The sequence below is a fragment of the Amblyomma americanum genome, chromosome 1, assembly GCF_052857255.1.
Source record: "Amblyomma americanum isolate KBUSLIRL-KWMA chromosome 1, ASM5285725v1, whole genome shotgun sequence".
Classification (NCBI taxonomy): domain Eukaryota; kingdom Metazoa; phylum Arthropoda; class Arachnida; order Ixodida; family Ixodidae; genus Amblyomma; species Amblyomma americanum.
This window is the reverse complement of record NC_135497.1, coordinates 430,377,297-430,389,060: the sequence shown is the minus strand read 5'-3', so window position 1 is coordinate 430,389,060 and position 11,764 is coordinate 430,377,297. Positions and strand designations below refer to the sequence as shown.

At 48.9% G+C, this 11,764-nt stretch overlaps 1 long non-coding RNA gene across 1 annotated transcript; it reads left to right on the top strand.

Moving 5' to 3' along the window:
- The first annotated feature begins 4,359 nt into the window (after positions 1-4,359).
- Positions 4,360-10,739, top strand: LOC144115878 (uncharacterized). The gene is made up of 3 exons (XR_013311590.1): positions 4,360-9,051; positions 9,139-9,378; positions 9,558-10,739. It is a non-coding gene; the product is annotated as an uncharacterized LOC144115878 (long non-coding RNA).
- Positions 10,740-11,764: the final 1,025 nt, after the last annotated feature.

Here is an 11,764-nt window from a genome sequence, read left to right as displayed (position 1 = left end):
CGAAGAAGCGGCCGTGGCCCTTGCACTCGCACAGCAGATCATGGACACCGTTGTCACCGACTCAGACAGCCTACGGAAGCTTCCGCAGGGGGGTAATCTCCTCCGCGGCCCGAGCCATTCTATCCAAGCGCAAGCCTCCGGGAAGAGCCATAGAGCTCGTGTGGGCCCCGGCTCACTCGCAGGCAGCAGGCAACATCATCGCCGACTACCATGCCCGAGAAATGTCAATCCGGGCCGAGCACGAGCCGGAAGAGCTACCGCGCCCGGTCACCAGCTTTCGGGACATTACCCTGATGTACCGCGAGGAAAGGTGCAAACTGGCAGAACAGCTCCCCAATCTCACCAGGCAACAACAGACGATCCTGCGTCGAGCGCAGGCGGGATCGCTTGCGCATCCCGTACTGATGAACTGCATGCACCCTGCGGAACACGATGCGCTCTGTCCTTTTTGCAAACGAGAAAAGGGCACCCTGCCGCACGTCTTGGCAGAGTGCAAAAAACTCAAGACCCCCCTCCCCCTCCTTCCCTTCCTGCCAACACCCCCAATCCCAAACCCCTTGAGCGATGGGAAACCTTGTTATCCAGCCCCGCCCTACCGATTCAGCTCGTACTGACGGACAGGGGCCGAGCTGCTGGAAACATATGGGTCCCGTAAATAGGGAACCACCCCGCATGGTGCCTGCGTGCGCCACCGATTTATTTCGGGCTTATTAAATGTTGATTCATCATCGAGCAAGAGCAATGAAAGAACTTGCTCGAGCATCCATGTATTTGGGATCCATAACCAAAGGACTATGCTATACTCCTATTCAAAAACATTTCGGTCACGTACACTTCCCTCGGAAGAACAACGCTCGTTCTTAATATAAAAAAAAACATTCGTCTGCGCCCTCTTAAAGCAGCGGCTGTCATGCCACTAGCTGTCGGCCTTGCTCAGCCTATGTAGGCCTCGTTATATTGCGACTTCGTCGCGTGCGGCTGCTCGCCTTTTATTGGCGTTAATTTCTATTGTGTGGTTACTTTTTGTTTTTGTGCTATTTTCTCGTCGGCTGCGCGTACACACTTGTTTGCTCGGGAAAAGCCGGGAAGAAATGCCCGGAGCGAAGTGTGCCCAACAGGGGTGGCCTGTCTGTCTTGATTGAATAGCGCGAAGCTTTCGACCTCGGAACGATTCAAACACGTAGTTCGGAGCCAATGCGCGTTAAAGTGGTAGTCAACGGGATGCCGATTGATATCAGGTTGGCTTCCGGCCCCATAGCGTCAACCATTAAGGAGGGAAAGTTCGTCGAGCATTTTTTTCCGATGACATCGTTGGAGCCATCGAGTGTGCAGGCGAGGAGTTTTTTCAGCGACATGAAACCTGGGAGCAATTGTTAAACAAAGCGAAATCATCTCACTAGCTAGGCGGTCGGCTAGCCAGAAGGAGTACAGTCTGCGTCATCCTTGTGTAGAGCGCTCGAGCAGTGAGTATACCTGGTAACAAAAACTGAAATTAGGGAGCAGCCCCTGATTTCTGGGCAAAGTGCCCGTGTGTACTTTGTCTGCGGGTCTATCTCGCTCTTATTCCGGCAAGCCTTTTGCCATTGCAACCTAGCGGCTGCGAAAAGGTCTGGGTTTGTCTGCAGGGAAGTGCACCGCCCAAGCGCTCTACACATCGGGTGATGCGAACTGTACATGTCGTCAAGTCTGGGTGAGGTATAGCGAGTCAATTTCACGTGTTGCAAACAGCCGGGCACGTTTCACTTGCAATCAGGTACCAAAGAAGTACGTGTTCTAGTTGGAGCCATAGCTAGTTTTTCAAGTTCTTGGTGCTCAAAAATTTTTTCCTGGGCTTGATGACATTTACGTTAATCAAAATCGTTGCCCACCGGTGATGCCCCAAGAGAGAAATGCTGACCGGCATTGCTATTTTGTATAACTGCTTCATTATTGCTTTAAGTTATTTGTCTGGGCTAGTCGGTACGTGGTTCTAACTGAAGGCACAGCGCACGAAGGACGGGACTATGAAAGAGACAAACACAGCGCTGTTTATTGCTTGATTTTTAGTTTTATGGGGTTTAATGTCCCAAAGAGACTCAGGTTGTAATGGACGCTGTAGTGAGGACTCCACATAATTTCGACCACCTGAGGTTCTTTAACTGTCCTCGCACAGCACACGGGCCTCTGGCATCGAAATGCGACCGCCACAGCCGGTATCGAATGCGCATCCTTTGGGTCAGGAGCCGAACACCATAATTACAGAGCCGTCTCGACGGCTTGCTTCATTGTGGTGGTCAGAGCACAATTCTCTGTGTTGCGCTTGTCCGGGTACCAGAAGCGATGCCTTGAAGGCTAAAAAAAACGGGGCCAGAGGCCTGAGCTCCGAGTACACGTACACGCGCATGAATGAGCACTTTGTTACATATTGTAAAGCTGAGTGCGCAAGCGATGAAAATTTTCTCTTAATTCGTATTTGCTCTCCGCGCAGATGTCATGCGATTCCTCATCGCCTGTCTTCTTACGATTGGAGCCGCCTCGATACATATATATGTCGCACCTGCTGATGCCCTTTGTTATCGGCCGAACGTTTTCGCCACCAGACCAGCCACATCTGCGTCGCCGCGCTTTAGATAGAAGCAGTGATCTAACATGTATGGATTTTTTATAACAAGACAATACTGTGCAAGCTTTCAAGTAACAGAACACATGGGCCGCATTGAGGACTTTTCCGTCTTTAGTAAGTCAGTGCAGTCTCGTCTGAGACGAGACTGCACCAATTTAGGAGATAATGCGTCCCAGTGCTAGGCAGACATTTTAATGCAGCGGCGTGGCACAACGCAGGCTACAGCGGCTGCCTGATCATCTCACGGCCAGCCATATTGGTGCCTCAGTGTTGCCCCCTGCATCTCATGGTCGCCTGCCTGCTTGTGCCTATCTTGACCACTCGACCCCTGTTAGTTCGGAAAACTGAACAATTCGGACACCCCGCTAGGTCCCGCCAAACTTACGTACTATTCTATGGCGTGAAACTCGCGCTATTTCGCAGGAATTTGGCCGCGCTTTTAATTGTACAGAAAGCGGAGTTCGCATGTGCAGAGGACACCTATAGGAATGTGTAATGATGGTGGTAACCGGGTGGCGCTGGTTGCCAGCGGATATTAGGGCAGCGTACGCATCACTGTATATGATTTTCATTAAAGGTGCGTAAATATCACATTTTTGTGTGCGAAGCGCGTGAGAATTAAATAATTGGTGGCAAATTGAATCGAATGCTTTCGGTATATTTAGAATATTTTCGAATATATATAATACGAATTTCAGTGCGGGTAGTTCATAATAAGGATTGCTTTTCCCCAAACGCAGCTGGGAATAAAAGAATTTGCAAAAAAAAATGTTTTCGCCCATCAGCGTAATTTGCTGCACCTGTAAAACCTACCAAGATTTAAATGGGAACGTGTAATCATGGCAGTAAAAGCAATAAACATTTTGTAGACTAATGTCTTCTTTATCTTCTATGGATAACAACTGCGCTGAGTAGAAAAAAGTGGTATCACAGTCTCGATTTTATGCTCATCCAATAAAGGTGCTGCTGGTGGTGGAACACGTTTCTTAAAACAGCCTTTATGTTAGGCGTCTAATACCCCTGTCACACGGGCACTTGTAAGGCCTTAGAAATTAAGGTCCTTTGCCCCAAAGGCGCGTGACGCGCATCTACACGGCAAAGCGTCGAGACCTTTGCGATAAAGGTCCGTAGCAATAAAGGCGGCCGTCAGCGGCCTTAAAGTTGCTTAAAGGAGCAACCCAGACGGCAGCGCCTGCTAGCGAGCTCAAAGAAAAAAAAAATGACGCAATTTTTAGTTTTGAACCCTTAAAAATATCTAATTTATCTTATTTAATGGTTAATTTTGCGTTACAGTGCACTTAACCGTAGAGGAGACTATGACTAAAGACATCCACACTGCTAAGAAAGGACTTGAACGCTTTTCAGCAGCCGCATCGACACACACGTGCTTGCGCATCTCGCTTTGCTGTTTTTTCTTCGTTTGCTCTTTGTTGAGTGCGTGTTTTGAGTTTGCTTGTGTGCACAAAGACACAAGCAACAAAGCACGCTTCTCGAACACAACGAGGAGCCGAACGGAAAAGTGCGCCTACCGTGGTCGGACCGAGAACGATGAAAAAAAAAAAAGAAACTTTGTTTCAACATATCCGTTTCTCACCGTCAGAACGCTCGTTTATTATCGTGATAGCTACTTTTTCCAACATAAACGAATGCACTCTTAGCTGAAGTGCTACCGTCTGCTTTAATTTCATAATGTTACTAGCGCCGCTTCACACACAGCGGTGACTTGGCATTCACGGAGGCCGCGTTCTAGCTCCTTTGGATTTGCCGTGTAGCAGCGTCGCTGCTCCTTTTCGGTGTTCCTCCTTTAGTGCAATAAGACAACTTTACGCCAAAGGCCGAGAAGAAGTCCCGTGTGACAGGGGTATAACAGATCCGGGGCCAAGGTGACGAGGGCTCGTTGCAGTTTCAGGTTCTAAGAGGTGAGCCAGATGGGCCCCGCTGGGGTTGGGCAGGGGGGGGGGGATAGGCGGGGAACTGGAAGGCTGAGTTGTACCGTGTAGGCCAGCGTTCTATATCTGCATATGTGTGCGGACAGTTTGAGCACTGAGGCGTACAAATAGTTTGGCTGGTGTATGGAGGAGATTAAATTGTATTCGGCGAAGAATGCGAGCTTCGCGGATCGATAAGGATGTGTGTGACGGTAGTAAATGAGCTAAGTCCAATTTTTGCGGCGTGCAGTGTTCGTCGAGAGTCAATTTGTCAGCCCTGACTGCGTGCACCATCGGTGGTCTAGTCCATGGGATCCCCGACACCCGGTGTATAGTATAGCAGGCAAGCTGGTGAGCCAGATCATTGCCGGGAAATGCCCATGCATGTGGCCAGGGATCCACCGAAGGGTCACCGGTCGTGGGCCCAATGCTCTGAGGGCGGCATCTAAGCCCGATCGGGTAGGGAATGGGAGGGCTCTTTCGTGAAAGACATGCAGAACTGCCTGCGAGTCTGTATAGACAATGTATGTGGCTGCGGGGGTAGGGTGGCGAAATGTGTGATGGCATTGGCGATCCCACGTATTTCAACGGCGAGAGTGGAAGGTGGGGAGGTGTATTGACAAGTTGTGTGAGTGCTGGTTGTGCGAGTGCCGTGGCACCACCGCTCCTCCAGCTGTGCGCATACGCGGAGTGACGCCATAGCTCGCAGCTGGTGTACGCGCCACGCGCCTCGCCGCTGCGCCGACGGCGGAGCAGACGCCGCCGGCCTCGTGAGTTGTGCGCATGCGCGGAGTGACGTCAGAGCACACAGCTGGTGTGCTTACGCTAGCCTTTCGAAGCCTTCAGCGTGGCGGCGCCGTGGCCACCGTGGCAGCTGCCGACACCGCGACGCGCCGGCGAAACCAAGTGGGGGAGGAGTGGAGAGGGGAAGAGAGTGAGTCCACTTACAGGGACGCAGACGAAGAAGGAACACCCAGCCAGAAAAGCGCAGCGGCGAAAGGTTGACTTTGCAATTTGACTGAGCGAGTTCCACTCGGCCAGCTGTAGCTATCGCGTCACTCCGGGTTTAACCGGAGCTAAACCACAGCCATTTATTCAGACCATTTCACTATTAGCTATCGCGAACGACCTGTGGAGAGCAACTAGTGGTGGTGGTGGTGGTGGTAGTCGTTTTTTTTTTCTTAAGGTAATAGTAAAAATGGAGGAAAAGATTTTTGCTAGCCCCGGCATCTGCCATCGATACTGAAGCACCTGAGCTGGGGCAGCGGAAATAAAGGATAGCAGGCAGACTGGAGAAATGGAATTAAAGAGGTGAAGGGCCAGGAAGAGAGGATAGGGGGAGAGCAATTGACAACCTTTTAAAAACTAAATGCTACTTCTAATTGCAAAGTATATTCCTATTATTACAATAACGGAGCATTTTCAGTCGCCGTGGTTGAACACAACACTGAAGCGGTTGGACAACAGGAAAGAAAGGCTGTTCCGTTCTACAAAACAATCTAACGCCGACACTGCATGGATTAAGTATTTCTACGCTGCTAATGAGTGCACTAAATTATTACGGCAGACTAAACACAACATTTACAATGACACCCTGCCCTCTATGCTATGCATTGACCCGAAAAGATTTTGGAAAACAATTAATCCTTCCTTCTCTGACAGAATTTTCTTGAGCCGTAGCGATGGTTACCCTGTACCTGAAATCAACGTTGCAGACGTTCTAAGTGATGCGTTTTGCAGTGTTTTCACCAACTAGAGTGTTGTCAACCTCCCATCACCACCACCTTGTGCGCATCCTCGAATGACAGCTATTAATTTTGACCCAAACGGTATTTCTAACGTCACTGACGAACTAAAGACCTCATTCTCAACGGGAATTGACGGATAAACGCTGAAGTACTGAAAACACTAAACACATTAGAAGCATAATTTTGTCACTTATATTCCAGCAGTTGCTATCCTCCGGTTCCATTCCCGCAGATTGGAAGGTCGAGAAGCTCGCTCCTGTTTTCAAAAAAGGTAACCGATCATGTCCAAATAACTATAATCACATATCTATTGCAAGTGTTCGTCCTAAAATCGTGGAGCACGTTATTTATTCCCAAGTGGCCAATTTCCTGTAATCCGTCAACTTCTTCCACCCTAATCAGCATGGCTTCCGTGAAACCCAACTCGCCCTTTTTCTTCATAACATTCACTCATTTCTAGACCTTAACACACCTACTGACGCTCTATTTCTGGATTTCGAAAAAGCTTTCGATAAAGTTCTCCTTTGTCGCTTACTGCTAAAACTCTTGTGCCTTAACTTAGACCCGTGTGTATTCAACTGGATCAGCGAATTTCTGGATCAACCCGGATTTAACATGGTTTAACTTGACTTTCTATGCTTTTGCATCACCTGAATTGGCTTACTTTGGTTGATATAACATATGGTGTAGGTTTGTGTGATATTGCATCATTTTAAACTAATACTGCGGTAGAATTGGTCATTCTCTACATTCACAGATCCCTGGGAGTTGGGATTCCGCTCCTGGCGCAGAGGTGCAACGGTTAAGCTATATACGCGCCACTGCCCTACGATGGCAGGTGCTGCCAACGGTGGTGCTTGTGACACGTATATTGTTCCTGAGGAATCACTCACGACTAATCATTAATTGAACTGACACGGTGGGCAGTTTGCTCGCAATCTGATTGACAGCTTGTGATCACCTCACAATGTCACTTGACCAAGGCGGCCCACGAGCTGGAAGCAGCACAGACAGACAACCGCTTTTCGGTAGAGTGGAAGCTCTAGGCCACTAAAACGCCAACCACTGGAATCGTTCACTCGAGACTCGGGGAGTTAGTTATTATAATTATTCAGCCTAAATGGTGCATTTTAGCGAGCCGTTTGATTTTCAAGTGGCCTGAATAATGTTATATTTCAAGCGACAGCATAAATGCTTTCACTGCAACGGAAAGCCGACATCGCACTGGCTGGGCGAAGCAATAAAAACTACACAGCTGTAGGAGCGGAATGAGAACCCGCGGCAGCGTTAAAAATTCAGCTCCCCTGTCCGGTGCTTCAGACCACCACGCCTTCGCGACAGCTTTTTTTTTAAAGCATGGTATTTGTTACATTGAAAATATATTATATTTACATTAACGAAATTATTTACAAAGCTTTTAGGAAACGCCCCAAAACACATCTCATGAAGACAGAGCATAAGACGCGAGGTAAGTCTGAGATCATCACCAAGAAGGGGTGCCACTCCTGTTTAAAATCGGTCGGTTCATACACTTCCCTAGCTGAGATTAACAATCAGTTGGGAGAAATCTTAACTTCCTGCCTGTACGTACTGCCAAGCTCTCGAACTGTGCTTGCAATTTCGTCATCTTCGTCATTCATCATAAGTCGAATCACGTACGCCTGCCCGTACTATCGTCTGCGTCGCAGAGACGAGTAGGCACTCAATAGTATCATTACAACAGCATAAAAGACGGCCTTGGTATGCCGGCATACGCTCACTCAGATTGCCTGCGGCTGTTGGGAATTTTTAGCTCGCTCGCTGAGCTAATCGAAGCCCATAAGACGGCACAAGTGTCAAGTGACCCGCTTGTCGAGCACTGTTCTAGGACACGCAATTCTCGACAAACTGCACAGCCGCCTGTAACAGCAGCAGCGGCCTTACGCAACAGGAGCCGCACCAGCCGCCGCAGATGACGCCCAAGTTCTGCCGAATTCAGCTCACTCCTGGTGCCGGTGTCCGGTTCGGGTGTCCGCCGAGATATGTGAGACAGGCGTCCTTTCCTTAAATTGTCCAACGGGCCACGCGTCGCGCCGAACGGGCGATGGCGTTCCGTGTACTCCTCGGCAACGCTGCGACAGCGTCTCACTTTTAAAGACGAAGCTTAAGCGTCCTCCAAATTTTGTTATGTACGTGAGGGTGAGTAGTAGTAAGTGTTCTTTATCAAAATAATAATAAAAAGGAAGGAAATGCTTTTTGCTAGCCCCGGCATCTGCCATCGATACTGAAGCACCTGAGCTGGGGCAGCGGAAATAAAGGATAGCAGGCAGAATGGAGTAATGAAACGAAAGAGGGGAGGGGACAGGAAGTTAGAAGAGGGGGAGAGGTAATATATACAAACTATTTACGCAATACATGGCTTGCACCGACGTCATCAACAGGAATGCTGGGATACGCGGCTGCCATATTCATGACCCACCGCCGCTCCGTGCGCACTGGAGTGGTCGCGGTAGTGCCAGCTCGTATTGTTTTCCGCGTGTGCGTAGGCGTTGCAGTTTCAGCATGGTCAACTGCGCCGTTGTGGGCTGCTCCAATCGCAGCGACGTTACAGGGAGAAAGAAAAGGCCAACTAGAGCGAGGTTTTTCTCTCTGCCGAAAGTGATCGAAAACCAGTGCGAGCGAACCAAGACTCTGAGTGCGAAGCGCCGCAGCTTGTGGTTAGCACGCATAAAACGTGCTAATTCCAACCACGAAAGCCCCAATGTGCGCGTCTGCGGTGTGCCTTTCATAAAAGGTGAGCCCACTGTATGTATCTCCGTTTTATAGAAAAAAAGCCAACACGACTACGTGGAACGCTTTGAAAACAGCTTTGTGTCCGCAGGAGAACCGTCCAACCTGTTCGACGAGACAAATCCAGACTGGGCCCCGTCTCTCAGTCTCGGCCACGGGACCAGGCATGCTGATTCCACGCGGCACGATCGCAGAGCAAAAAGACTCGCTCACAAGCGACGGGCCGATGTTGAAGCGACAGCAGTGGCATCGGAGGTGTCGCCGCGTGCCTGTCCCGATTCCCCACAGCCACCGCAAGCCGAGGAAGTCAGTGCCGATGAAAATGAGACAGGTCAGTAGGCATTTTTTTTTTTCATAGTAATGCATGGTCATTTGTTTTTGCTTACGATGCATTCCAAGGCCTTTGGTGCGTCGGTCCGCTTACCTAGTGCTTGTGATGCCTAGCCAGCATGCAGTTTCGCTTACTGCCACTCTAGTTTACGAGCTTATAAACTTTTTTTTTATATACAGGAATCGCTGTTCAAACCGACATGACCATGCAAGACATACAGGCACTGGAGCAGCATTCTGTAGTGCTGAATGAACATCTGTACACATTGCAGAAAGAGAAAGAGCAGCTCGAGGTGACTGAAGACTCACTGAAAAGTTGTGAAGCAAAGGTGCGACTGTACACTGGGATGCCAAACTTTGCTGTTTTATTTGCTGTGTGCGAAGCACTTGCAAGCTTCCTTTCACACAATGTCAACAATAAGCTCACAAAATTTCAAGAATTCGTTCTGTTCATGATGAAGCTAAAAGTAAGTCGCAAAACGCTGACCTTGCATTTCGGTTCAATATTTCAGAGGCTACAGTATCGCGCATTTTCGACAAGTGGCTGCACGTGGCGTATTGCAGACTTAAAGATGAAATAATCTGGCCCACACGAGATGCTTCGCAAAAGACAATGCCACAGGCATTCTACGACTCGTTTGGTGCGAATGTAGCAGTCATCATCGATTGCTTCGAAATCAAGATAGAAAGGCCATCATCGTATCTTCCAAGATGTGAAACATGGTCCCAGTATAAAGGTAGCAATACAGCCAAGTTCTAGATTGGGATTGCTCCACAAGGTGTTGTTACATATATATCCGGAGGTTGGGGAGGCAGGGCAAGTGACAAACATATCACCGAACACTGTGGGTTTTTGGACAACTTGGTGCCTGGAGACGTTGTACTCGCAGACAGGGGTTTTAACATCAGCGAAAGCGTTGGTTTCTACTGTGCAAAGCTTCACGTGCCAGCGTTTACCAGGGGAAAGAAACAACTTTCAGCAGAAGATGTGCAGAGCACAAGAAAGCTCGCAAACGTGCGAATACACGTGGAAAGAGTAATTGGACTCATTAGGAATAAGTTTATTTTTCTGAAGTCTGTCGTGCCAATCGATTACGTTGTGTGCCGGCCAGGAGATGAAGTCGCACCACTCGACAAAATTGTAACTGTGTGTTGTGTGCTATCTAACTTGTGTGCATCAATTGTTGCTGCACCAAAGGACGCCACTGGACAGCAGGCTTCAGCCTCAGTGGATGAGTGATTGTGAATCCTGCTTCAGCATGTCTGAATAAAGCACTGGACAGCAGGCTTCGGCCTCAGTGGATAAGTGATTGTGAGTCCTGCTCCTGCATGTCTGAATAAAGCAAACTCAGAATCTGCTGACGGCATTGTCATTTCTCAACGCCAGATTTCAGCGTGTCCCATATGGGCCACGTGTGTTCCAGCCTCAAGACGCACTTCCAAGGTTGAAACATGAGGCAGCTGTCCAAGTTGTGTTACAGGTTGCTTAGCCTTTGGGTCCTTTGCACTCTGGACAAAACCACAGTGTAGTTTTTAGTGCTCGCTTGAGTGCCACGCATGGAAGGTGGAACCATTTGTAGTGGCAGGATGCGTTGTCGCAAGCAACCATCTTTCCAGTTTCTGGTCCACGGCAAAAACAGTAGAAATCACTGGGAGAGTTTACCACTGGACCAGCATGCTGCCTGGTGAAGTAGGTGCTGAAAAGCTCGGGCAGGATTGTATGAATGAAGAATTTTCTTCCAGCAGCCAGAATCTCCTCACAAAAGTGCCTGTCTTTCTGTATTCTTCCCACGTGCAACAAATTAGGTGTCCACACCACGAAGTCGCACCACTGAACATCACATACAGCCATTTGTGTCTGCACTTGGTAGAAATATCCGTGTTGTCGCCGTAGCTGGACTACACCATTGACAGTTTCCAGGCAGGAACCTGCAGTAGCCATCTCTGTAACGTCCTTCACTTCCCTGAGCGAAAATGGGCACTTAAGTTCAACAACACCCTTCCCACAGCATGCGCAACAAACAAGACCGTCTGGTGTTGCTCCAACAAACGGATATCTTGTACTCAGGTGCAGCCCCGACTTGGAGCACTTGAACATGTCGTGCTTCTCGGCTTCACTGGTTTGGTATGCCCTGAAGGCACAGGGCTCATTTTTCACTCCCCATGTGATGGCAGGCGTCTTCAGCGACTGCTTTTCAGGATAGCATATCAGTTTTAGCAGTGATATGCTAGGGTTATCAATGCTTGTGTGGCACACCCTTTTCATTACAGAAGCAGTCACCCTGCCCGCTCGGTACAAAAACCAATTAGACGAGCTGCTCTGTTGCCTTGTCAAAGCTTCAACCGCCTTTACGGTCTCTTCACTTATAATTATTGATGGCATGACA